Source organism: Pan troglodytes, chromosome 7 (assembly GCF_028858775.2).
Source record: "Pan troglodytes isolate AG18354 chromosome 7, NHGRI_mPanTro3-v2.0_pri, whole genome shotgun sequence".
NCBI lineage: Eukaryota > Metazoa > Chordata > Mammalia > Primates > Hominidae > Pan > Pan troglodytes.
The window spans coordinates 99981850-100009527 of record NC_072405.2 but is presented as its reverse complement, the minus strand read 5'-3'; the positions used below and the strand labels follow the sequence as shown (position 1 = coordinate 100009527).

The following is a 27678-nucleotide window of genomic DNA, read 5'->3' as shown; positions in this document are numbered from 1 at the left end:
ATATATATTGTTCTGTGTCATTTTATCACATGTGTAGATTCCTGTATCACCACCCCAGTCAAGATCCGGAACTATCCCACCACAAAAAAGATTTCATTTATACTCTTTACTTTCACACTCACCCCCTAACTCCCCCACCATCCTTAATCCCTATTAATCACTAATCTATTTCTACTCTATTACATTAATGGAATCATAAAGTATGTGATATTTTGAGATTGGCTTTGTTCACTCAGCATAATGACCTTGAGATTCATCCAAATTGTTGCTTAGAATTAGTATTTGGTTCTTTTTTTATTGCTAAATAGTATCCATTGTATAGTGTATCACAGTGTTTTAACCATTCATCTGTTGAGTACAGTTTATGCTCAACCTTCATTATCCCAGAGAAGTGCTTAGGTGTCCCAGATGATTGATTGATCCATGAAATGCTCAGTGGTCTGGATACCATACTGTCTGAGGGAGAGGGATGCACAGCTGGGCAGAGCTGGACCAGTAAAGCTTGCACTCAGTTCCTTCAATGGTGGCTTCCAGCCCCAATGGGGATCAGAGGGCAGTCCCCAGGTCCCTGGAGAAATGCCCAGGTGAGGAGTGGTGCAATGCTGCTGCCCCAAGGTCCCAGCACAGGGATGGAGGGGTGGTCCCAGTGCCATGCCACAGCCAAGTGAGAGGGAATGTATTTTTTCATAGTTATTGTAACTGAAATTGCCTTTTTTATTTGGTTCTCACCTTGATCATTATAAGGGTATAGAAGTGATACTGATTTTTGTACATTTCTTTTCTATCCTGAAATTTTACTGAATTCATTTATCAAATCTAAGCGTTTTTTTAATCGAATCTTGAGGGTTTTCTAGATATGAGGTCATATCATCAACAGAGATATATTGACTTTCTCTTTTCCAATTTGGATGCCTTTTATTTCTTTACCTTGCTTAATCTCACTGGCTAAGACTTACAGTATTATGCTGAATATGAGTGGCGAAAGTGGGAATCCCTGTCTTGTTTCTAGTTCTTAAAGAGAATGCTTTCATATTTTCCTCATTCAGTATGATATTGGCTATTGGTTTGGCATACATGGCTTTTATTATTTTGAGGTATGTTCCTTCTATGCCTAATTGGTTGAGGCTTTTTATCATGAAGTGTGGATGAATTTTTTCAAATGCCTTTTCTGCATCTATTGAGGTGATCATATGTTTTTTTCCTTAATTATGTTTATGTGATGAAGCCCATTAATTGGTTCACATGTGGTAAACGATCCTTGTATATGTGGTATAAAACCCACTTGATGATGCTGTACTATCTTTTTGATGTGCTGTTTGATTTGGCTTGCTAGTACATTGCCTAGGATTTTTGCATGTATGTTAATCAGGGATATTTATCTGTAGTTTTCTCTTTTTCTTGTGTCCTTATATGTTTTTGGTATCAGCATGATACTGGCTTCATAGAATGAGTTAGGAAGAATTCTCACCTCCTCAATTATTGTAAACAGTTTATCTTTTCAAAAGCAGTATTTTGGCTGGGTGCAGTCACGCACACCTGTAAACCTATCACTTTGGGAGGTCAAGACCAGAGGAGTTCAGGGCCAGTCTGGGTAATATAGTAAGGTCCAATCTCTGAAAAACATTTTTTTTAATTTTTTACAAATTTGTTGAGCTTGGTGGTTTGTGCCTATAGCCCCAGGTACTCAGGAGGCTGAAGTGGGAAGATTGCTTGAGTCTAGGAGTTCAAGGACATAGTAAGCCATAACTGCACCACTCACTGCACACAAGCCTGGGTGACAGAATGAGACCTGGTCTCCAAAAACAAAACAAAACAAAACAAAAAAGAAAAGCCCTTTTGTTTCATTGACCCTTCCTATTGTTTCTGTTTGTTCGTGTCTCTGTTTCTTTTAGTTCTGCTATAATCTTTCTTTTTTTCTTCTGCTAACTTTGGGCTTGGTTTGTTGTTTTATATATAATCAACACCTTGAGATGTGATGTTAGGCTATTAATTTGTGATCTTTCTTTTTCTATTATACAGGCATTTAACACTGTAAACTTTACTCTTAGCACTGCCTTTGCTATATCCCAGAGTTTTCATGTGTTTTGCTTCCATTTTCATTCATTTCAAAAAAAATTTAATTTCCATCTTCATTTCATCATTGACCCAAAGATTCATCAGGAGCATGTTGTTTAATTTCCATGTATTTGTATAGTTTACAAAGTTCCACCTGGTATTGATTTGTAGTTTTATTCTGCTGTGATTTGAGAAGATACTTAATATGATTCCAATTTTTAAAAATTTATTGAGACTTGTACTGTGGCCTAACATATGGTCTATCTTGGAGAATGTTCGATGTGCTGATGAGAAGTATGTATATTCTGCAGTTGTTCAGTAGAATGTTCTGTATGTTTGGTGAGTCCAGTTGTTCTAGAGTATAGTTTAAGTCTAATGTTTCTTTGTTGATTTTCTGTCCAGATGATCTGTCTAGTGCTGTGAGTGTGGTGTTGAAATCTCCCACTATTATTGTATTGCTGTCCATATCTTTCCTTAGACCTAACAGTAATTATTTTATGAATTTGGGTGCTCAAGGATTGAGATATATATTTATATATGTATATATATGATTTATGTCTATCTATCTACATGATTGTTACATTCTGTTCCTGAACTGATCACTTTATCACTATATACTGGCCTTCTTTGACTTGTTTTTTTTACTGTTTTTGATCTGATGTCTATTTTATCTGATTTAAATATACTTATTCCTGCTTACTTTTGGTTTCTTTTGGTATGGAATATCTTTTTCCATCCCTTTACTTTCAGTCTATATTTGTCTTTATGGGTAAGGTGAGTTTCTTGTAAGCAGCATATAATTAAATCATGTTTTTAATCCATCCTGCCAATCTAAATCTTTTAAATGGAGCATTTATTCCATTTACACTCAAGATTAATATTGATATGTGAGGTTTTGTTTCTGTCATATTGTTAACTGTTATCTAGTTCTTTTATAAATTCTTTGTTTCTATCTTTTTCTCTGTTTGTCTTTCTGGTTTGGTGGAATTCTGTCGCGTTGCTATTTGATTCCTTTCTCCTGCTCCCTTGTGTGATTGTTTTATAAAGTCTATGAGTTTTATACTTTCATTTCCATGTTTAGGACTCCTTTGAGCAATTCTTGTTTGGCTGGCTAGTGGTGACAAATTCCCTCAGTGTTTTTTCTTGCCTGTAAAAGGCTTTATTTCTTCTCCATTTATAAAGTTTATTCTGACAGGATATAAAATTCTTGGCTGACATTTTCTTTTAGCACTTTGAAAATAGCATCTCATTCTCTTTTGGGTTGTAAGGTTTCTGCTGATAAGTCTATTAGTCTGATGGGGATTCCTTTATAGGTGACTAGATGCTTTTCTCTTTCTGATTTTGTAATTATTTCTTTCATGGTGCCTTTTCACAGTCTGATTATATGGCATGAAGTCTGTTCTGCAATTGATTTTCTTGATGATCACTGGGGCTTTGATATCTGAACGTCTAAATCTCTTGCTAGACTAGGGAAGTTTTGTCAATTATTCCCTTATATAGGTTTTCTCAACTTTTTACTTTTTCTTCTTCCTCAGGAATACAAGTGTGATTGATTTATGTGGTCTCATACGTCTCAAAGGGCTTGTGCATTCTTTTTTCTTCTTTTTATTTTTCTCTGACTGGCTTAATGCAAAAGACTTGTGTTCAAGTTCTGAGATTAATTCTTCTGCTTAGTCCAGTCTACTTTTAATGCCTTCAAATTTATTCTGTATTTTCTTCAATGAATTTTTCATTTCCGGAAGTTCTGTTATTTTTTAAGATGTTTGTCTTCTCAGTAAATTTCTTGTTCATATCCTGAATTGATTTTCTGATTTCATTGTGTTAGTTTTCAGAACTCTCTTGGATCTCATTGAGCTGCTTTAAAACCAATATTCTAAATGCTTTACCTGGCACTCTAAGGATTTATTTTTGGTTTGGATTCATTAACAGAAAATTACTGTACTCATTTGGGGGTGTCATAATTCCTTGCCTTTTAATGCTTCCTCTACTATTTTGCTGATTTCTGTGCATCTGGAGATATAGTTGCCACTTTGTATTTTTAAATTTACTTTTATTGGGGCAGGCCTTTTCTTTTTCTTAGAATGTGACTGTAGTATATGTTGGGTAGGGTCTTTTGGCTTTTCTTCTAGGTGTGTTCAGTGCTAAAGACAGTATTGTTTCCTTGGACATAAATAGTCTTAGTGCGGTGGCTTTCTCAAATGCCAGTTTTAGTAGCAGCAACCTCCTGAGTAGCCAGGGTGGTATAGGCAATGATTGTAAGAAGCTTATCTTGTTCCCAAGTGCTCTATAGTTGTGTAAGCAAATGCTGTAATGGACTGTGCACTCCACCCTCTAGGCCAGTAAGTAGGTGACACTTGCAGGTAAGACCCATCTGCAGTGGTAGCAGTTTACAATAATTGAGGAGGTGAGAATTCTTCCTAACTCATTCTATGAAGCCAGTATCATGCTGATACCAAAAACATATAAGGACACAATAAAAAGAGAAAACTACAGATAAACATCCCTGATTTAACATACATGCAAAAATCCTAGGCAATGTACTAGCAAGCCAAATCAAACAGCACATCAAAAAGATAGTACAGCATCATCAAGTGGGTTTTATACCACATATACAAGGATCGTTTACCATATGTGAACCAATTAATGGGCTTCATCACATAAACATAATTAAGGAAAAAACATATGATCACCTCAATAGATGCGGAAAAGGCATTTGAAAAAATTCATCCACACTTCATGATAAAAAGCCTCAACCAATTAGGCATAGAAGGAACATACCTCAAAATAATAAAAGCCATGTATGCCAAACCAATAGCCAATATCATACTGAATGAGGAAAATGTGAAAGCATTCCCTTTAAGAACTAGAAACAAGACAGGGATTCCCACTTTCGCCACTCATATTCAGCATAATACTGTAAGTCTTAGCCAGTGAGATTAAGCAAGGTAAAGAAATAAAAGGCATCCAAATTGGAAAAGAGAAAGTCAATATATCTCTGTTGATGATATGACCTCATATCTAGAAAACCCTCAAGATTCGATAAAAAAACGCTTAGATTTGATAAATGAATTCAGTAAAATTTCAGGATAGAAAAGAAATGTACAAAAATCAGTATCACTTCTATACCCTTATATGATCAAGGTGAGAACCAAATAAAAAAAGGCAATTTCAGTTACAATAACTATGAAAAATACAAAATACCTAGGAATATATTTGACCAAAGAAGTGAAAGATCTCTACAAGGAAAACTACAACAGGCTGATGAAATAAATTTTTGATGACACAAACAAATGTAAAAACATCTCATGCCTATAGATCAGAAAGTTACTATAATTAAAATGACCATATTGCCTGATATGGTTTGGCTGTGTCCCCCACCCAAATCTCATCTTGAGTTGTACTTCCCATAATTCCCACCAGTCACGGGAGGGACCCAGTGGGAGTTAATTTAATCATGGGGGCAGTTATCTTTATGCTGTTTTCCTGATAGTGAGTGAGTTCTCACAAGATTTGATGGTTTTATAAGGGGCTTTCCCACCTTTGCTCTGCACATTTTGCTGCTGCCATGTGAAGAAGCATGTGTTTGGGTCCCCTTTTGTGAATGATTGTGAGTTTCCTGAGGCCTCCCAAGCCCTGTGGAACTGTGAGTCAATTAAACCTCTTTCCTTCATCAATTAACCAGTCTCAGATATGTCCTTATAGCAGTGCAAGAATGGACTAATACAGTCAATTGGTACTGACAGAGTGAGGTGCTGCTGTAAAAATGTAGATGTGACATTGGAACTAGGTAATAGACAGAGGTTGGAACAGTTTGGAGGGCTCAGAAGAAGATGGGAAAGTTTGGTACTTCCTAGAGACCTGTTGGATGGCTTTGACCAAAATACTGATAGTGATATGGACAATAAAGTCCAAGCTGAGATGGTCTCAGATGGAGATGAGGAACTTGTTGGGAACTGGAGTAAAGGTCACCCTTGCTATGCAAAGAGACTGGTGGCATTTTGCCCCTGCCCTAGAGATCTGTGGAACTTTGAACTTGAGAGAGATGATTTAGGATATCTGGTGGAAGAAATTTCTAAGCAGCAAAGTGTTCAAGAGGAAGCAGAGCATAAAAGTTTGAAAAACTTGCAGCCTGAAGATGTAGTAGAAAACAAAAACTGATTTTCTGAGGAGAAATTCAAGCTGGTAGCAGAAGTTGGCATAAGTAATGAGGAGCCCAATGCTAATCACCAACAAATGGGGAAAACGTCTCGAGGGCATGTCCGAGACTTCCGTGGCAGCCCCTCTCATCACAGGCTCAGAGGCCTAGGAGGGAAAATGGTTTCCTGGGCCGGGTCCAGCACCCCACTTCTGTGTGCAGTCTCGGGACTTGGTGCCCTGGATCCCAGCTGTTCCAGCCATGGCTAAAGGGGGCCAAGGTACAGCTCTGGCCATGGCTTCAGAGGGTGGAATCCCCAAGCCTTGGCAACTTCCACATGGTGTTGAACTTGTGGGTGCACAGGAGTCAAGAATTGAGGTTTGGGAACCTCTGCCTAGATTTCAGAAGATATATAGAAACGCCTGGATGTCCAGGTAGAAGTTTGGGATTATTTGTTTTCTTGTTACCGAGTAGTTGAGTTCCTTGTATGTTTTGGATATTGGCCCCTTATCTAACATATGATTTGCAAATATCTGTCAATGTATGGGTTGTCTCTTTGCTGTTAGTTGTTTCCTCTGCTGTGCAGAAGCTTTTTAATTTGATGTGATCTCATTTGTCTATTTTTGCTTTCATTGCCTGTGCTTTTGGGGTCATATGCAAGAAATCTCTGCCCATTCCAATGTCATGGAGCTTTTCCCCTGTTTTTACTAGTTGTTTTATAGTTTAAGTCCTAAATTTAAGAATTTAATTAATTTTGAGTTGATTCTTCTATAACTGGTGAAAAAGAGTCCATTTTTATTTTTCTGTATATTGATATCCAGTTCTCCTGATACCATTTAAAGAAGACTGTCCTTTCTACATTGTGCATCTTTTTTGGAAGTTAATTGACCATCGATATTTGGGTGTACTTTTGGGCTGTCTATCTTATTCTGTTGTTTGATGTATCTGTTGTGAGTAACATGCTGTTTTAATTATTATAGTTTGTAATATATTTTAAAATTCAGTAATGTAATGCCTCCAGCTTTGCTCCTTTTCCTCAAGATTGCTTTGTCTATTCAGGGTCTTGTGGTTCCACATGATTTTTATGGTTGTTTTTTCTATCTCTGTGAAAAATAGTATTGGAATTTTGATAGGGGTTGCATTGAGTCTGTAAATTGCTTTATGTAGTATGGATATTTTGACAATATTAATTTTTCCAATCCATGAACACAGGACACTGTTCCATTTATTTTTGTCCTCTTCAATTTCTCTTACCAATGTTTTATAGTTTTCAGTGTACAGATTTTTTAAAACTTTTTTTTCCCATAAGTTATTGGGATACAAGTGGTATTTAGTTACATGAGTACATTCTTTAGTGGTGATTTGTGAGATTTTGGTGTACCCATAAGCAGAACAGTATACACTGCACCATACTTGCAGTCTTTTATCCCTCACCCCCCTCCCACAATTGCCCCCAAGTCCCCAAAGTCCATTGTATCATTCTTATGCCTTTGTGTCCTCATAGCTTAGTTCCCACATATCAGTGAGAACATACGATGTTTGGTTTTTCATTTCTGAGTTACTTCACTTAGAATAACAGTTTCCAATCTCATCCAGGTCACTGCAAATGCTGTTAACTCATCCCTTTTTTTATGGCTGAGTAGTATTCATGTATATATATGTCACAATTTCTTTATCCACTCGTCGATTGATGGGCATTTGAATTGGTTCCACAATTTTTCAATTGTAAATCGTGCTGCTATAAACATGCATGTGCAAGTATCTTTTTGTAATAATGACTTCTTTTCCTCTGGGTAGATACCCAGTAGTGGGATTGCTAGATCAAATGGTAGTTCTATTTTTAGTTCTTTAAGGAGTCTCCACACTGTTTTCCATAGTGGCTGTGTTAGTTTACATTCCTACCAGGAGCATAGAAGTGTTCCCAGATCACTGCATCCATGCCAACATCTACTGTTTTTTGATTTTTTGATTATGGCCATTCTTGCAGGAGTAAGGTGGTATCGCATTGTGGTTTTGCTTTGCATTTCCCTGATCATTAGTGATGTTGAGCATTGTTTCTTACGTTTGTTGGCCATTTGTATATCTTCTTTTGAGAATTATCTATTCGTGTTCTTAGCCCACTTTTTGATGGGATTGTTTGTTTTTTTCTTACTTGTTTTCTTACTGATTTGTTTGAGTTCATTGTAGATTCAGGTTATAGTCCTTTGTCAGATGTATAGATTGTGAAGATTTTCTCCCACTCTGTGGGTTGCCTGTTTACTCTGCTGACTGTTCCTTTTGCTATGCAAAAGCTCTTTAGTTTAGTTAGGTCCCAGCTATTTATCTTTGTTTTTATTGCATTTTTTGGGGGTTCTTGGTCATGAAATCCTTGCCTAAGACAATGTTTAGAAGGATTTTTCCAATGTTATCTTCTAGAATTTTTATAATTTCAGGTTTTAGGTTTTTATAATTTCAGGTTTTAGGTTTAAGTCCTTAATTTGTCTTGAGTTGATTTTTGTATAAGGTGTGAGATGAGGATCCAATTTCATTCTCCTACATGTGGTTAGCCAATTATCCTAGCACCAATTGTTGAAAAGGGTATCCTTTCCCCATTTGTTTTTTGTTTTTTGTTTTTTTTTTTTTGAAGACGGAGTCTCGCTGTTGTCCCCTGGGCTGGAGTGCAATGGCGTGATCTTGGCTCACTGCAACCTCTGCCTCCTGTGTTCCAGCAATTCCCCTGCCTCAGCCTCCTGAGTAGCTGAGATTATAGGTGCCTGCTACCATGCCCGGCTAATTTTTGCATTTTTAGTTGAGATGGGGTTTCACCATGTTGGCCAGGCTGGTCTCAAACTCCTGACCTCAGGTGATCCACCCACCTCGGCCACCCAAACTGCTAGGATTACAGGCATGAACCACTATGACTGGCCCCTTTCCCCATTTTATGTTTTTGTTTGCTTTGTTGAATATCAGTTGGCTGTAAGTAGTTGGGTTTATTTCTGTGTTCTCTATTCTGTTCCATTGTTCTATGTGCCTATTTTTATACCAGTACGATGCTGTTTTGATGACTATGGCCTTATAGTATAGGTTGAAATCAGGTAATGTGATGCCTCCAGATTTGTTCTTTTTGCTTAGCCTCGCTTTGACTGTGTGGGCTCTTTTTTGGTTCCATATGAATTTTAGAATTGTTTTCTTTTCTTCTGTGAAGAATGATGGTGATATTTTGATGGAGAGTTCCTTGAATTTGTAGACTGCTTTTGGCAGTATGGTCATTTTCACAATATTGATTCTACCCATCCATGAGCATGGGATGTGTTTCCATTTGTTTCTGTTGTCTATGATTTCTTTCAGCAGCATTTTATAGTTTTCCTTGTAGAGGTTGTTCAACTCCTTTGTTAGGTATATTCCTAAGTATTTTATTTTTTTTTTGCTGCTATTGTAAAAGTGGTTGAATTCTTGATTTGGTTCTCTGCTTGGTCGCTGTTGGTGTACAGAAGAGCTACTGATTTGTGTACATTAATCTTGTATCTGGAAACTTTGCTGAATTATCAGTTCTAGGAGCTTTCTGGAGGAGTCCTTAGGGTTTTCAAGGTAAAGGATCATACTGTCAGCAAATGGTGACAGTTTGACTTTGTCTTTACCAATTTGGATGCCCTTCATTTCTTTATCTTTCCTGATTGTTCTGGGTAGGACTCCCAGTACTGTGTTGAAGAGGAGTGGTGAGTGTGGGCATCCTTGCCTTCTTCCAATTCTCAGAGGGAATGCTTTCAGCTTTTCCCCATTCAGTATTATGTTGCCTGTCTGTTTGTCATAGATGGCTTTTATTACATTAAGGTATGTCCCTTTTATGCCGATTTTACTGAGAGTTTTAATCATAAAGCATAATGGATTTTGTTGAATGCTTTTTCTACATCTATTGAGATGATCATGTGCTTTTTGTTTTTAATTCTGTTTATGTGGTGTATCACATTTATTGACTTGTGTACATCCCTGCGTCCCTGTTATGAAACCCACTTGGTCATGGTGGATTATCTTTTTGATATGTTGTTGGATTCAGTTAGAGAGTATTTTGTTAAGGATTTTAGCATCTATGTTCATCAAGGTTATTGGTCTGTAGTTTTCTTTTTTAGTTATCTGCTTCCCTGGTTTTGGTATTAGGGTGATGCTGGCTTCATAGAATGAATTAGGGAGGGTTCCTTCTTTCTCTATCTTGTGGAATAGTGTCAAAAGGATTGGTACCAATTCTTTGAATGTCTGGTAGAATTCTGATGTGAATCCGTCTGGTCCTGGACTTTTTTTTTGTTGGTAAGTTTTAAATTACCATTTCAATCTCACTGCTTGTTATTGGTCTGTTCAGGGTATCTAAGTCTTCCTGATTTAAGCTAGGAAGGTTGTATTTTTTTCCAGGAATTTATCCATCTCTTCTAGGCTTTCTAGTTTATGTGCATAAAGGTGTTCACAGTAGCCTTGAATGATCTTCTGTATTTCAGTGATGTCAGTTGTAATATCTCCTGTTTCATTTCTTAGTGAAGTTATTTGGATTTTCTCTCTTCTTGGTTACTCTTGCTAATAGTCTATCCATTTTATTTATCTTTTCAAAGAACCAGCTTTTTGTTTTATTTATTTTTTGTATTTTTGTTTGTTTGTTTCAATTTCCTTTAGTTCTGCTCTGATCTTGGTTATTTCCTTTCTTCTGTGGGGTTCGGGTTTGGTTTGTTCTTGTTTCTCTAGTTCCTTGTGGTGTGACCTTAGAATGTCAGTTTGTGTTCTTTCTGCCTTTTTGATGTAGGTGTTTAGGGCTATGAAATTTCCTCCTAGCATTGCCTTTGCTGTATTCCAGAGGTTTTGGTAGGTTGCCTCATTATTGTCATTCAGTTCGAAGAATTTTTAAATTTCCATCTTGATTTTGTTTTTAACCCAATGCTCATTCAGGAGCAAGTTATTTAATTTCCATGTATTTGCATGGGTTTTGAAGGTTCCTTTTGGAGTTGATTTCCAGTTTTATTCCACTGTGGTCTGGGAAAGTGCTTCATATAATTTCAATTTTCTTGAATTTATCGAGGCTCGTTTTATGGTCTATCACATGGTCTCTCTTGGAGAAAGTTCCATGTGCTGTTGAATAGAACGTATATTCTGTGGTTGTTGGATGAAATGGTCTGTATATATCTGTCAACGTTCATTTGGTCCAAGGTACAGTTTAAATCCATTGTTTCTTTGTTGACTTTCTGTCTTGATGTCCTGTCTAGTGCTGTCAGTGGAGTAGTGAAGTTGCCCACTATTATTGTGTTGCTGTCTATCTCATTTCTTAGGTCTGTTAGTAATTGTTTCATAAATTTGGGATCTCCAGTGTTAGGTGCATATATGTTTAGGATTGTGATATTTTCCTGTTGGACAAAGCCTTTTACCATTATATAATGTCCTTCTTTGTCTCTTTCAACTGCTGTTGTTTTAAAGTTTGTTTTGTCTGATATAACAGTAGTTACGCCTGCTCACTTTTGGTATCCATTTTCATGAAATACCTTTTTCCACCCCTTTACTTTAAGTTTATGTGAGTCCTTATGTGTTAGGTGAGTGTCCTGAAGGGAGCAGATATTTGGTTGGTGAGTCCATCTGTTCTGTGGTTCTGTATCTTTTAAGTGGAATATTTAGGCCATTCACGTTCAATGTTACTATTGAAGTGTGAGGTACCATTGCATTCATTGTGCTCTTTGTTGCTTGTGTAATTAAGTTTTTTTGTTTATTGTTTTTGCTTCTTAACTCATATTTTTGTTTTATAAGTCCTGTGTGATTTATGCTTTAAAGAGGTTCTGTATCAATGTGTTTCCAGGATTTATTTCAAGATTTAGAGCTTCTTTTAGTAGTTCTTGTTGTGGGTAGCTTGGTAATGGCGAGTTCTCTCAGCATTTGTTTGTCTGAAAATGACTGTATCTTTTGTTCATATATGATGCTTAGTTTCACTGGACAAAAACTTCTTGGCTGATAATTGCTTTGTCTGAGGAGGCTGAAGAAACCCTTCTAGCTTGTAGAGTTTCTGCTGAGTTATATGCTGTTAATCTGATAGGTTTTTCTTTATTGGTTACCTAGTGCTCCGTCTCACAGCTCTTGAGATTTTTTCCTTTGTCTTAACTTTTGATAACCTGATGACAATGTGCCTAGGCGATGATCTTTTTGCAATGAATTTCCCAGGTGTTCTTTATGCTTCTTGTATTTGGATGTCTAGGTGTCTAACAAGGTTGGGGAAGTTCTCCTCGATTATTCCCCCAAATATGTTTTCCAAGCTTTTAGAATTCTCTTCTTCCTCAGGAACACTGATTAGTCTTAGGTTTGGTTGTTTTACGTAATTCCAGACTCCATGGAGGCTTTGCTCATATTTTCTTTTTTTTTTTTTTCTTAGTATTTGTTGGATTGGGTTAATTTCAAGACCTTGTCTTTGAGCTCTGAATTTCTTTCTTCTACTTGTTCAATTCTATTGCTGAGACTTTCCAGAGCATTTTGCATTTCTAAAAGTGTTTCCAAAGTTTCCTGAATTTTTGATTGTTTTTTCTTTAAGTTATCTATTTTGTTGAATATTTCTCCCTTCACCTCTGGTATCATTTTTTGATTTCCCTGCATTGAGCTTCACCTTTCTCTGGTGCCTCCCTGATTAGCTTAATAACTAATATCCTGAATTCTTTTTCAGGTAAATCAGGGATTTCTTCTTGGTTTGAATCCATTGCTGGTGAACTAGTGTGATTTTTGGGGGGTGATAAAGAGCCTTGTTTTGTCACATTACCAGGGTTGGTTTTCTGGTTCCTTCTTATTTAGGTAGGCTGTCAGAGGGAAGGTCTAGGGCTGAATGCTGTTATTCAGATTCTTTTGTTCCACAGGGTGTTCCTTTGATGTAGTACTCTCCCCCTTTTCCTATGAATGTGGCTTCCTGTGAGCTGAACTGCTGTGATTGTTGTCTCTCTTCCAGGTCTAGCCACCCAGTGAGTCTACTCAGCTCAGGGCTGGTACTGGGGGTTGTCTGCACAGAGTCCTGTGATGTGAACCGACTATGGGTCTCTCAGCTCCTGTTCTGGTGGAGGTGGTGGTAGGAGGATGCAGTGGACTCTGTGAGGGTTCTCAGCTTTGGTGGTTTAATGCTGTATTTTTGTGCTGGTTGGCCTCCTGCTGGGAGGTGGCACTTTCCAGAGGGCATCAGCTGTGGTAGTATGGAGAGGAACTGGCAGTGGGCAGGGCCATAGAACTCCCAAGATTATATGACCTTTGTCTTTAGCTACCAGGGTGGGTAGAGAAGGACCATCAGGTTGGGGCAGGGCTAGGTGTGTCTGAGTTCAGACTCTCTATGGGCAGGTCTTGCTGTGGCTGCTGTAGGGGATGGGGGTGGGATTCCCAGGTCACTAGAGTTGTGTGCCTAGGAAGATTATGGCTACCTCTGCTGAGTCACGCATGTTGTCAGGGAAGTGGGGGAAAGCTGGCAGTCACAGGGCTCACCCAGCTGCCATGCAAACTGAAGGGCCAGTCTCACTTCCACCATGGCCCCCAAAACAGCTGTGCCCGAGCGAGTTAGAAAAATGCCACACTTTGAGATGAATTAAGAGTCCTTTATTAGCCAGCGACCGAGAGATGGCTAACGCTCAAAATTCTCTCGGCCCCGAGGAAGGGGCTTGATTAACTTTTATATCTTGGTTTAGGAAGGGGAGGGGCGGGTCTAGTTAAAACAATTTTACAGAAGTTAAGTACTCAAAAAAGTTAAAAGGACAAATGGTTACAGGAAAGTAAACAATTCCAGGTGCAGGGGCTTTAAGACTATTACAAGGTGATAGACGGGGGGCTTTGGCCGTTATCAGTCAGATGAATTCTTGGGCACTGCGGATATAGGTTGCCACAGTATCTTATCAGTTAATTGCATTCTTGGATGTTCTGGGAGTTAGCTTGCACAAGTTAAGTCCTTGAGGAAGGCGCTGCCAGTGAAAGAGCCAAGATGGAGTTTGTCTGGTTCTCTTAGCTAAGGGAGAAACAAGGCCAGGTGAATAAGGAAAAAACAAGGTTGGGCATTACAAAACAGCCCTGAGTATGTTTCCAGGCTGTGGGCAAGATGGGCTTGAAAACTTGCCCCAGGCTACCTGCCTCCCAGCTGAGAAAGAAAAGAGCTTGGTTCTTACCAGCCTGTGGAGTCTGCACACTGGATTTGCGCCCTCCCTTGAGGTCTGGCCAGGAGGCTTCTCGCCCCATTCAAATTGTTACAAATTTCAACAAGAGATGTCCTTCTCCCTGTGTAGTTTTACCCCCTGCTCCTCTGGCTGTCCTCCTGATGGATCCTTGTGGTGCCAGGTAGGAATGGGCTGCTTGGGGACCCAGTGTGCTCCCAGAGCCTTTCTGCTGCTTCCTCTACCCCTGTATTTGCTCAGCTCTCTAAATTGACTAAGCTCCAGATAAGATTGGAAACTTCTCCCGCAAACAGACCTGCTGTTTCTCCAGTGCAGGTGTGTGTTTGGGAGAGGAGGGTCTCCCTTTCCCACTTCTGCAGTTGGGGCACTCACAGTATTTGGTGTGTCTCCCAGGTTCTGCAGGAGCAGTCTGCTTCCTTCAGAGGTTCTGTGGGTCCTCTCGGGATTGGTAGTTTGTTCTTGCAGTTGATCTGGAGCTTAAATTCACAATGTGAGCCTACATGCTGCTCTGTCCAGAGCTGCAATCTAGTCCTGCTTCCTGTCCACCATGATGATCCTTCAGTGTACAGACTTTTGACCCCTGATAAAATTTACTCCTCTGTACTTTTTGGATATGATCGTAAGTGGGACTGCTTTCTTAATTTATTTTTCAAACAGCACATTGTTAATGTACAGTCATACTTCTGATTTTTGTAAATTGATTTTTTATCTTGCAACTTTACTGAATTTATTTATCACTTCTAACAGTTCTTTGGTGGAGTCTTTACAGTTTTTTTTTATATGTAGGATCATATTGTCAGCAAGCAGAGACAATTTCACTTTTTCCTTTCCTAATTGAATGCCTTTTATTTATTTTTCTTGCCTAATTGCTCTGGTAGGACTTCCAATATTATGTTGCACAGAGGTGGTAAGAGTGTACATCCTTGTATTATTCCTTATCCTAGAGGAAAAGTCATCATGTTTTCACCATTGAATATGTTGAAGTCATCATGTTTTTACCGTTGAATATGTTAGGTGTGTGCTTCTCATATATGGACTTTGTTGTGTTGAGGAACATTCCTTCTATACCTAATTTGTTGAGAGTTTTTGTTGTGAAAGGAGGTTTAATTTTGTCAAATGCTTTTTGTGCACCTATTGAGATGATCATATGTTTTTTGTCCTTCGTTCTGCCAATATAGCGAATCACATTTATTGATTTGTGAATGTTGATCATCTTCACATCCCAGAGATAAGTCCCATTTGATCATGGTGAATGATCCTTTAATGTACAGTTGAATAGAGTTTGATAGTATTTTGGTGATAATTTTTGCATCTATGTTCATCAGTGATGTTGGCCTGTACTTTTCTGATAGTGACTTTGGCTTTGGTATCAGGGTAATGCTGGCCTTGTAAAATGAGTTTGGAAGTATTCTCTTTTATTCAATTTTTTGTTAGAGTTTGAGAAGGATTGATATTAGTTATTTAAATGTTTGGTAGCATTCAACCATGAAGCCATTTGGGTCTGGGCTTTTCCTTGATGGGAGATTTTTGACTACTAATTCAATCTCTTTGCTCATTATTGGTCTGTTCAGATTTCTGATTTCTTTATGATTCTGTCTTGCTAGGTGATATGGTTTGGTTGTGTCCCCACCCAAATCTCATCTTGAATTGTAACTCCCACAGTTCGCATATGTTGTGGGAGGAACCTGGTGGGAGGAGATTGAATTATGGGGGTAGGTCTTTTCTGCACTGTTCTCATGATAGTGAATAAGTCTCATGAGATCTAATGGTTTTTAAAAGGGGAGTTCCCCTGCACAAGCTCTCTCTCTCTTTGCCTGCTGCCATCCATGTAAGACGGGACTTGCTCCTCCTTGCCTTCTGCCATGATTGTGAGGCCTCCTCAGTCACGTGGAACTGTAAGTCCATTAAACTTCTCTTTCTTTTGTAAATTGCCCAGTCTCGGGTATGTCTTTTATCAGCAGCGTGAAAACGGACTAATACAGTAGGCTATTTGTTTCAAGGAATTTATTAATTTTTTGTATGTTGTCCAATTTGTTTGTATATGATTGTTTATATTAGTCTCTTATGATGCTTTCTGTTTTTGCGTAATAAGTTGCAATGTCTCCTCTTTCATTTTTGAAATGAGTTTTGGTTGAGTCTTCTCCCTTTTTTTCTTAGTCTAGCTAATGGTTTGTCAATTTTGTTTACCTTTTCAGAAAAAAACCTCTTAGTTTCATTCATCTTTTGTATAACTTTTCTAGTCTCGATTTTATTTACTTTTGCCCTGATCTTTCTTATTTTTTTCTTCTTCTAACTTTGGGCTTAGTTTGTTATTCTTTTACTAGTTTCTTGGGGTGGAATATTAGTTTGTTTATTTGCAGTTTTCCATTTTTTTGAGGTAGGGATTTACTGCTATGAAATTCGCTCTTAGAACTGCTTTTGCTACCACCATAAATTTTGGCATGTTGTGTTTCCATTTTTGACTTAGTGTTTCCATTTTAAAATTTCCCTTTTAATTTCTTTGACCAACTAGTTGTTCAGGAGCATATTGTTTACTTTCCATCAGCTGGCAATTTTCCTGATTTCTCCTGTTATTTACTTCTAGTTTTATGCCATTTTGGTTGGAAAAAATACTTGATATGATTTTGATACTTTTAAATTTGTTAAGTTTTCTTTGTGGCTTAACACATGATATATCTGGGAGAATATTCTGCATCCACTTGAGAAGAATGCGTATTCCATTGCTGTTGGGTGGCATGTCAAGTACATGTCTATTATGCCCATTTGGTCTAAAGTATAGTTCAAATCCAGTGTTTTCTTATTGATTTTATTTCTGGGTGATCTGTCTTTTGTTGTAAGTGGGGTACTGAAATATCCTATTATTGTGTTGCAGTGTGTTTCCTTTCAGATCTCTTAATGTTTGCTTTATTTCTCCATCTTTTTTTATTTTTTGGCAGGATTTTGCTCTGTTGCCCAGACTGGAATGCAGTGGCACAATCACAGCTCACTGCAGCCCTGACCTCCCAGGCCCAAGCAAACAGCTGGGACCACAGGTGTACACTACCATACCTGGCTAATTTTTAAATTTTTTGTAGAGCTGGGCTCTCCCTATGTTGCCCATCCTGGTCTTGAACTCCTGGGCTCAAGTAATCCTCCTGCCTTGGCCTCCAAAAGTGCTGGGATTATAGTCATGAGCCACCATGCCCAGCCTGCCTTATATATTTAGATGCTTTGCTATTGGGTGCACACACACACACACACACACACACACACACATTTATGTATATATTTACATATATATATTTACAATTGTTTGCTCCTTTTAATGAATTAAACCCTTTACCACAATATAATGACCTTGTCTCTTTTTACAGTTTTGACTTAAAGTCTTTTTTTTTCTGAAATAAGTATACCTACCCCTGCTGTCTTTTGTTTTCTATTTGAATGAAATATATTTTTCCCTCTCTTCATTTTCATTCTATGAGTATCCTTTAAGATGATGTGAATTGTAGACGGCATACAGTTGGGTCTTATTTTTTTAGTGCAGACATTTGCTCTGTGCATTTTGATTGAAAAATTTAGTCCATTTACATTCAAAGTAATTATTGGTAGGTGAAGACTTACTAGTGCCATTTTGTTCATCGTTTTCTGGTTGTTTTGTAAATCCTTTGTTTCTGCTTTTCTCTGTTGCTTTCTTCCTTTGTGGCCTGATGGCTTTCTGCTGTAGTATACTTTGGATCTTTTCTTTTTATCTTTTGTGTATCAAGTATAGGCTTTTGCTTTGTGATTATCCTGAGGCTTACATAAATCATCTTATACTTATAATGTGGTATTTATCTTGGAAACAACTAAATTTTGATCACATATAAAACTTTAAACTTTTACTCCCCTTCCTCTCACATTTTATATTTTTGATGTCTCACTTTCATCTTTTTATAATTTGTATCCCTCAACAAATTACTGCAGCTTTAGTTGTTTTTAATAGCTTTGTCTTTTAACCTTTATACTAGAGATATAATGGATTTACCCACTGCCATAACAGTAGCAGTGTTTTGGTTTTGACAGTGTAGTTGTTTTTATTACCGGGTTTTATACTTTCATATGTTTTTGTATTACTAACTAGTGTCCTCTTCAGCTTGAAGAACTCCCTTGACATTTTAAGGCAAGTCTAGTGGTGATAAACTCTCTCATCTTTTTTTGTCTGAGAAAGTATTTATCACCTCTTCATTTTGAAAAATAGGATTGCTTGGTATAATATACTTGACTGGCAGTGTTTTTTCTTTCTGGATTTTGCATCTGTCATTCTATACTCTTCTGGCCTGCAAGGTTTCTGCTGAGAAATCCATTGATAGTTGCATGGTGGTTCCCTTATAAATGATGTTCACTTTTCCCTTGCTGCTTTTAACACTGCATTTGCTTTTAGCTTTCGACAATTTGATTACGATATAGCTTGGTGTGGGTCTCTTTTGATTCATCTTATTTGGTGTATTTTGTGCTTCCTGGATCTGGCTTTCTCTTTTCTTCTCCAGTCTTGGGATTTTTTCTGCTACGATTTCTTTGAATATGTTTTCGGTTTCTCTCCTTCTCTAGTCTCCTTCTTGTACACTGATAATATGTAACCTATCTTTTTTTTTTTTTTTTTTTTTTTTGGGACAGAGTCCTGCTCTGTAGCCCAGGCTGGAATGCAATGGTGCGATCTCGCTCCGTCTCCCGGATTCAAGCAATTCTCCTGTCTCAGCCTCCCGAGTAGCTGGGATTACAGGCGCCTACCACAATGCCTGGATAATTTTGTATTTTAGTAGAGATGGGGTTGCATCATGTTGTAGCCAGGCTGGTCTCAAACTCCTGACCTCGGGTGATCTGCCCACTTTGACTTCCCAAAGTGCTGGGATTACAGGCATAAGCCACTGCGCCTGGCCTTATGTAACCTATCTTTACTCTTTTTCATTATTTTTTCTTTTTGTTCCTGAGAGTGAATGATTTCTGGTGATCTGTCTTCAAGTTCATTGATCTTTCCTTCTGCTTGGTTAGTCTGCTACTCAACCCCTCTGTTGAATTTTTTAGTTAGGGTTCAGTTATAGTATTCTTCAGTCTATAACTTTTGTTCAGTACTTTTTATTACTTTCTATCTTTTTTTACTGATGCTCTCATTTTGTTTTTGTATTGCTCTCCTGACTTCATTGAGGATCTGTAATACCATTAGTTTGAATTCCCTGTCAGATAAACTACATATCTCCAATTCATTCAGATTGGTTTATGTAGATTTACCTTGTTCCTTTATTTGGGAACAAGATAAATCTTGATCTTAATTTCCCTTGACTCTCTGTTATGATTTCTTTCTTTTTTTTGTTTTTGAGACAGTGGCTCTGTCTATCACCCAGACTGGAGTGCAGTGGCGCTGTGTCAGCTCACTGCAACTTCTGTCCCCCAGGCTCAAGCAGTTCTCTCACCTCAGCCTCCTGAGTAGCTGGGATTACAGGCATGTGCCACCATACCCAGCTAATTTTCATATTTTTAGTAGTGATGGGGTCTCACCATTTTGGCCAGGCTGGTCTTGAACTCCTGACCTCAAGTGATCCACCTGCCTTGACCTCCCGAATTTCTGGGATTATAGGCATGAGCCACTGTGCCTGGCCCTCTGTTATGATTTCTAATTAAAAAGAAATACATGTATCAAATAGGCATGGTAAGACATCCAAACATTATAAAAAGGCATGTGGATGAAAAATGGACCTTCCTGATACTGCAGATCTCTAGTCCGTCTCTCCTAATGAAACAAACAAACAAAAAACAACAGATATTTTATGTACCATTAGGCTAGGTGATGGAAATACAAGAATAACAAAATACATGTGGTCTCTGCCCTGAAATGTTTTTAGTGTTCTAAAGAAGATAGACACCACAATATGCAGTTACAGCGTCATTAATTTTAGAATAGGGAAGTCCAGGTTCTGATAGGGAATTCCAGGTTACACTCACAATAATAGGCGAGAGAAGTATGTATGGTAATTTAATGAAAGTGAGGTCCGTAGAGGTTAGGTAAATTGCCAGAAGTCACAGTTTTGTAAATTATGGAGATAGGATTTCTGAACACATCTGTTTGAATCAAAGTTCATATTATTTCTGGGAACTACTTGATTTATCAGTAGAGTGCTTCAGTTTCAGTTTTACTTTCTGTAATGTCTGAGGAGAGAAACTTAGTGACAAGAGGGAATTTCCCAGCTACAAAAAGACATAATTGGAAAAATATTTATTATTAATAGACACTACTTAGGAAATTCCATTTTCCTTTTATATTTTACTTGGCAGGTTTCCAAGAATGTGGAAGAACATGTAACTAGTATTTCGCTTGCATTTAAACATTTTCGCCTTTGAATTCAGCGGGATATTTTGCTTTTTAATTTTTTTTCAGAATTCAAAATTGTATTTTTCACCTGTCACTCCTGGGTCATAAACAAAATATACTAAGGTATATTAACTTTTTAGCTGGGCGCGGTGGCTCACGCCTGTAATCCCAGCACTTTGGGAGGCTGAGGCGGGCGGATCACAAGGTCAGGAGATCGAGACCATCCTGGCTAACACGGTGAGACCCCGTCTCTACTAAAAATACAAAAAAATCAGCCGGGCGTGGTGGCGGGCGCCTGTAGTCCCAGTTGCTCCGGAGGCTGAGGCAGGAGAATGGCGTGAACCCGGGAGGCGGAGCTTGCAGTGAGCCAAGATCGCGCCACTGCACTCCAGCGCGCCACTGCACTCCAGCCTGGGCGACAGAGCGAGACTCCGTCTCAAAAAAAAAAAAAAAAAAAAAAAAAAACTTTTTAGGCAACACACACACACTTCTTAAGAAGTGACTGTGAAAGGAGGTTATAAGTTCAGTAACCTTTTTAACATCCTGTTTTGGGCAGATACAGTTGTAGAAGAAGGCGGAGCTGTTCTTATTGTAGTAGCCTGTGTAATCTAGGTCATCACAGGGCGGGCTGGTGCAATTCTCTGGAAGGGGGAACTATGACTGCATCAGGGATCCAACGTCAGCAGCTGAACATGACAAAACTGTGGAGTTTATTGGGACATAAAGAGCACTCAGGAACCTTCTTTGGCTCAATTTTAATAGTTGTCAAACAGAATAGAAATGTCTGCCCTTCCAGGGCAGCCATTTTTGCACAACTCCAGTGGGGATGTTGTTCACAGTGGGGAGGTATCATTCACATGGAATACATGATCAGTGGGGCCCCTGAAGTTGTGCAATGTGGAGGTACTATGGTCTATTTATCTTCCAAGATTGTTCTGAGAGGCTCAAGTTACACAATGAATATATAAGGACTTTATAAGCCTGTCAATATTCATAAATAATGACAATAATAATTGTTGTTTTCTGACCAGTTCTGCCCTTTGAGCAAAGCTTTCTTATCTAGTTTGCACTACTGGCTAAGACTTGGCTTAGCACTCACAGTGAAGCTGTGGAGTTCTCTTGTTGAATATATACATTTTCACAGAACACAAACTTCACACATGATCTCTTTGTGACTATAATGGAGCAAGATGGAAATTAGACTACTTCATGATCATTTCAGAACAGAGAAAAATAAGAACACTGTCCAATCCATGAAAATGAGTGAACATTCACCTTTCCTGGCTAATAATGAATAACTGCTGATTCTTTCCAATTATAGCATTAGCTTACTTCATTCCTTTCAATGTTTAGATAAGAATAATTAAGATACCTAATCAGGGAATTCCCCCTGTTTCTGTACAACATCCAGTCCAGGGAAGATCCCCATTTTCTTGAAAGCTCCCCCAAATCACCTACCACAAACTCAAATCCTGTAAGTTTTTTCTAACACCTTCTTACTGATATGCTCAAGGGTCTCCCATGGTATTTGTTTCTCCCCCTTGCAATGAATTAATAAACCCAGTTTTATAGAACTGCAGATGTGTTGCTGGTGGTCTTTGACTAGAGGACATTGACAAATTCATACAGTAGTTATTACTCAGCCAGGAGCCCTCTCTCTATCTCAGTCAGAGAGGTGGCTCCTCTGACTTCTCTAAGGATTTTGTCTATGGCATTGGTGCTGTTTCAGAGCCCAAAGCTGGACATGTAAACATCAGAACCAAATAACATAAATTTCCAGTTTTATTTATTTTAATATGTTTTAGAGACGGTGTCTCACTCTGTCACTCAGGTTGGAGTGCAGTGGCTCAGACATGGCCCACTGCAGCCTGGACCGCTCAAGGCTCAGGTAATCCTCCCACCGCAGCACCCCAAATAGCTGGGACTACAGGCATGCACCACCACATCTGGCCAATTTTTGTATTTTTTATAGAGACAAGTTTTCACCATATCACTCAGGCTGGTCTTAAACTCCTGAGCTCAGGCAATCCGCCCACCTTGGCCTCCTAAATTGCTGGTTTTTACAGGTATGAGCCACCTTGCCAGGTTTGCAGTTTTCTTTAGATTTGCTTTGTGATAAGGTAGTAAACTTGTTAGAATAAAGGGATTATGTAAATTTCTATTTAGTGAGTAATCAAATGGTACACACATCTAAATTAAATGTCTAAGATAGCTTAGTTATTAAGCAGCTTACATGGAAGACAGCAGAGTATACGTATGTATATCTACACAAATATTTAACAGAAACACTGTAAAGAGATTCAGTAATATTCATGCTAAAATGAGAAGAAGACTAGGGAGGTAGTGAATGAAGAATCAAATCAGTAGTATTTTGTAGGGAATAAATTATCGAGGAAAATTTATGGAAGGAGAAGATCTGAAGGTGCAGTTTAAACGAGATGACTATTTTTGCTACCACAGACAAGAAAAAGTTTTTCCAGAGTCTGGATGGTACATTTTTAATGTATGGTCATGGTTAATCATGTGTGCATCCTCTTATACTCTGGGGCAATAAAATGTTTTAATATGTGAGTACCATAATATGAATTAGTAATTTTGTATTCATAACTTGTAGGCAGATGTGCAAAGGCTCTAAAAATCTGCATAATGTATGCCTAACCTAAATCACACATATAAAAACGTGTTAACAGGATTGTGCTTGGTTTTAAGTTCAGTTTCTATTTTAGTATTCCCATTGCCCATCCTTGCTGAAACTCACTTTTCTCATTTATAAGAGTTATAGGAGGAGTGAATACGATAATGCATGTGGAACTGCTTCATGAACTGTGGTACATTAATTAATTTTAGTTTTGGATCCTGGCTCTGCTCTAAGGTTTTCTCTTTTCCAGCTTAGTGTTGTTTTGAGGGTGAACACTGTGCTAGGCACATGCAGAAAAAGTAGCAATTATTCTACCTTTAGATGTTTTGCTATTAACATAGTTTCTAAAATTACTCATCTGTGGGGTGTTCAATAAATATTTCTCTACTGACTAACATATGACAGGCAGATCAGTTAATTGGATGTAATACTTTCATTCATACAGTGTAGCATGTGATCTTATACATGGAAATTGGCAAAATGTGCCAGAGTTACCAAACTGGCTTTCAGGATCTAGTTGTGACAGTCAGTTTTGGTTTATTATCTCTCCTGTATTTGCTGTGACTTGTACCTGTTTATATAATCTCATGTATAACATCAAATCTCTTAGCAAGAATTTAACACTGACTTTGAATGCAGTTAAATCTCAACCTGATTAAGGATTGTTTTCTAATACAACTCTTTCCCTAAACCTCAAAACATTTAGAGAATTCTAAGGGTCTTCTTTTGCCTCAGTTACCACTCATAGCACTAATGCAATGGGTTGGCTGCTTTGGCATTATGGGATGCTTGTTTTGACTATTGAGGTTTTGAATATTACAAATATAGTGAAACAATAGTGAAGCACAGATTGCCCAGAAAGGGTAAAGTTTCAACATCTTCCCACAAAAACAATGATTGAGTCTTTTCATTAGTTAGCTCCTAAAAAATCAGCATAAAACTAGATAATAATAGGATACCTGCTGATCTGTGAGATAAAAACATTCTTTTAAATTGCATGTCAATTTGAAAAGATAAATATTGATGCCAATGTACTGGTGATGAAGTGGGGGCCTGGGGTGTGGGGATGAGACCAGCTGGCAGGCATTGGCTAAGCCAGACCCTGGGCTGAGTTGGATTGCATAGGCCTTGTGACTCTATTCTTAAACACAGATCCTGAGGGTGAATGACAGCATCTGTGAGATTTTTGAGTCAGTTCTGAAGTAGGTTCTCAGCCAAGTTAGGCAGACATAGAAAAGTAATTATAAAATGCCTAGGCACCAGCCCCACCTAGAGTTGATGCTTAGAATGAGGTAGATAATAGCGGAAGGAGCAGTTTTTTAAGCCAGTGAGCTTTACAGTGGGGGATGGGGCAGAATGGGGAAGTCCTTTATTCTGAGCTCTTAAGCATGCCAGGAGCAGATGCCTGATTTTACTGTGTGGCACTTTGTGGCCCAGAAACTTTCCAGATTCTGTATTTTCCTATCTGGTTAAATGTAACTGTATTTACCTGTGTTTCAAAGCCTGAATGCTTTATTTATTCTCTACTTAAATTTTCTTTTCCAGTTTTTCCTAACAAGCTTCCCTAGATTTACTTGTTCTCACTTCCTAGACGCTATTTGTATTCTTCCTTCTTCTCTAGTTCATTGGAAATTTCTGCTTCTTTGAGACTGAGGTTATATTCCACTTCTTCTGACTACACCACCACCATCAAGCTCCTTCTCTGAACTCTTGGATCATTACTTCAACCTGAAACAACTCATCAGGTATCTATAAAGGTGGTTATTTGAGTTCCTGTTTTTAGGATTCCAAAATGATGCCAAGATATGTAAAATAAAATGTTAATTGCATTTTTTTTGAGGGGGTTAGAACTATGTAAGTCCCAAAAGAGACAAAGAGTTTAGCTCAAAGCTATCAGATGTTGGAATCAGAAGTTTGGCTTAGGTTAATAAAATGTTTTGCTGTTTAATTTACAAAATTTTTCAAGATCAGGTCCCTGGAGGGAAAATAGCAAAAGGAATTCCTAATAGAGAAAAGTTGCAAACCACTAATTGTGTATAGATTTGGTATTTTGTTATGTGTAATAAAGTGGTTGAGAGTATGATCTTTGAAGTCTGGCAGACCTGGGTTTGCCACTTTCTATCTGTATAACTCTGTACTTTGCATTATCTTTTGGAGTCTTGGTTTCTCACCTAGAAAGTGAGTCAAGGCAAATAATTTACTCAGCACAATGCCTGCCATATAGTGAATGTTCAGTGTTATCATTATTGTTGTTGCATCTTATTTGCTCTTTTTTGTGGTTTATGTCCTGTGTTAGGCAGAATAGTTGCCTACTGCCCCAACCCCACCAAATGTTCCAGCACCTCTGATATTACCTCACATGGCAAGAGGGCTTTGAAGATGTGATTGAGTCAAGGATCTTGAATGGGGAGATTATCCTGAATTACTCAGGTGGACCCAGTGTAATCACAAAGGTTTTTCAAAGATGGAAGAGGGCAGAAGAGCCAGAAAAGGATATGTGACAATGGAGTCAGTGTCAGAGTTGGAGTGACGTGATGTGAGAAGGATTCAACCTGCTGTTTCTGGCTTTGAGGATGAAAGAAGGGGCCATGAGCCAAGCAATACAGGTGGCTTCTTTCAAGAAGTTGGAAAAGGTAAGGAAATGGGTTCTCACCTAGAACTGCTGGAAAGCAACCCAGCCCTACTGACACCATGATTTTAGCTCAGTGAGACTCTGTCCAGATTTCTGACCTCTAGAACTATAAGATAATAAATTTGCATTGTTTTAAGCCACTAAGTTTGTGGTAATTTGATAAAGCATCAACAAAAAATGAACACTTCATCCCAGCAGGACTCCTTTTGAAGACCAGTTCTATATACATCATCGTATCCAGTGTAAGTATTGGATGTAAATATGGATCAATAATTTGGAATTTACTGAGGTTTCCAGTGGTGAGGCACAATAACTTGTAATTTGCAATTTTTTGTAGTGGAGAAGAGATAACCATGAGTCAGCTCTCTTTCTGCATACACATTTCCATTGCAGCACAAGTTAAAGATACTGGAGAAATTCCCCATCTCACTACCAAGGACAGACCTAACTGACAATAAATTCATCTATAGCCCAGTCAGGGTTTTCCCCTCATTGTCCTTGCCTTCCACAATTGCAGCTAGTTTTCAAAAAGATACATAAAAATAGCTACCATGAATTTAGCACATGGTATGTGCCAGGAGTTATGCTAAATGCTCTGCATATGTTATCTTACTTAATCCTCCAAAATTTTCCATGGTGGTAAAAATAAATGTTTCTTGTTTTCAAACTTCAGGTCATGACTCTCAGTGGATTTTGAAATCAATTTTGTAGGGAGTGATCAGTAGTTATTAAACAATAAAATAGAATATGAAATATTGCATTTCAGGAAGTAAGAGTAGGCATAGTTTCATCAAATTTTGGTTTCAATTATATATATATCATATCATGTCTTTAAAATAAACACATATGTGTGTGTACTGGGTTGTGTTACAGAACATATTTCTTACAATGAGTCCTAGTAAAAATTACTTTTTTTTTTTTGAGACGGAGTTTTGCTCTTGTTGCCCAGGCTGGAGTGCATTGCGCGATCTCGGCTCACTGCACGTTCAAGCGATTCTCCTGCCTCAGCCTCCTGAGTAGCTGGAATTACAGACATGTGCCACCACGCCCAGATAATTTTGTTTTTTTTCTTTGTAGAGACGGGGTTTCTCCATGTTGGTCAGGCTGGTCTCGAACTCCTGACCTCAGGTGATCCGCCCACCCCAGCCTCCCAAAGTGCTGGGATTACAGGTGTGAGCCACCACACCCAGCCCTTAAAAAATTACTTCTTGGAGTGGGTTGTATTTAAATTTTTTAAAAACCACCAATGAAGTGGTTAAGAGTATAGGCTTTAGCAACAGGGCTACCTGAGTTTATTCTCAGTTCTTTATTTTACCAGCTCTGTGATCTTGAGCATATTACTTACTGTTTTTACCTCAGTTACCTCATTTATAGGATCCTATCTCATAGGGACTTTTGAGGAGTAAATGAGTTCATTCAAGTTAAGCACTTTGAACAGTGCCTTAGTAATTAACAATTAGCTAATGTTACTTTCCCAATGTTATGTGGGTTAGTAAGTGGTAAAACCTACCAGATTCCCGTTCTGCCTGACAAAGTCTAGTCTCTTAGCTACTGCGTGTCGCTGCCTGAGTTTGAAATCTAAAGCAATTTTACAGTAATTTATGTGGCCCCTCAAAACAAACAAATCAACAAAATTAAAAAGTCTCCCTTTATAATAAATGGTACCAGTACATGAAAATACTGGGGATGCTTTTTTCTCAGGGACTTGGCTGATTTGGCATAACCTTATCTCTGAGGGAAAACAAGTTTTGTGACTTGTTCCAC

At 38.2% G+C, this 27678-nt stretch overlaps 1 protein-coding gene across 50 annotated transcripts in view; it reads left to right on the top strand.

Moving 5' to 3' along the window:
- LOC134810891 (uncharacterized) overlaps nt 1–27678 on the top strand; it is a 190638-nt gene that overhangs the window by 7202 nt on the left and 155758 nt on the right. For 26 of the 50 annotated variants that reach the window (XM_063817259.1, XM_063817274.1, XM_063817268.1 and 23 more), the window contains exons 2-3: nt 24904–25027; nt 25579–25915. The exons of 16 other annotated variants lie outside the window; for them this stretch is intronic. The gene's annotated coding sequence lies outside the window, so the exon portion shown is untranslated. Of the gene's footprint in view, nt 1–24903; nt 25040–25578; nt 25916–27678 lie in introns of all 50 variants that reach the window. 8 more of the 50 variants (XM_063817291.1, XM_063817284.1, XM_063817280.1 and 5 more) reach the window with 1 other exon arrangement.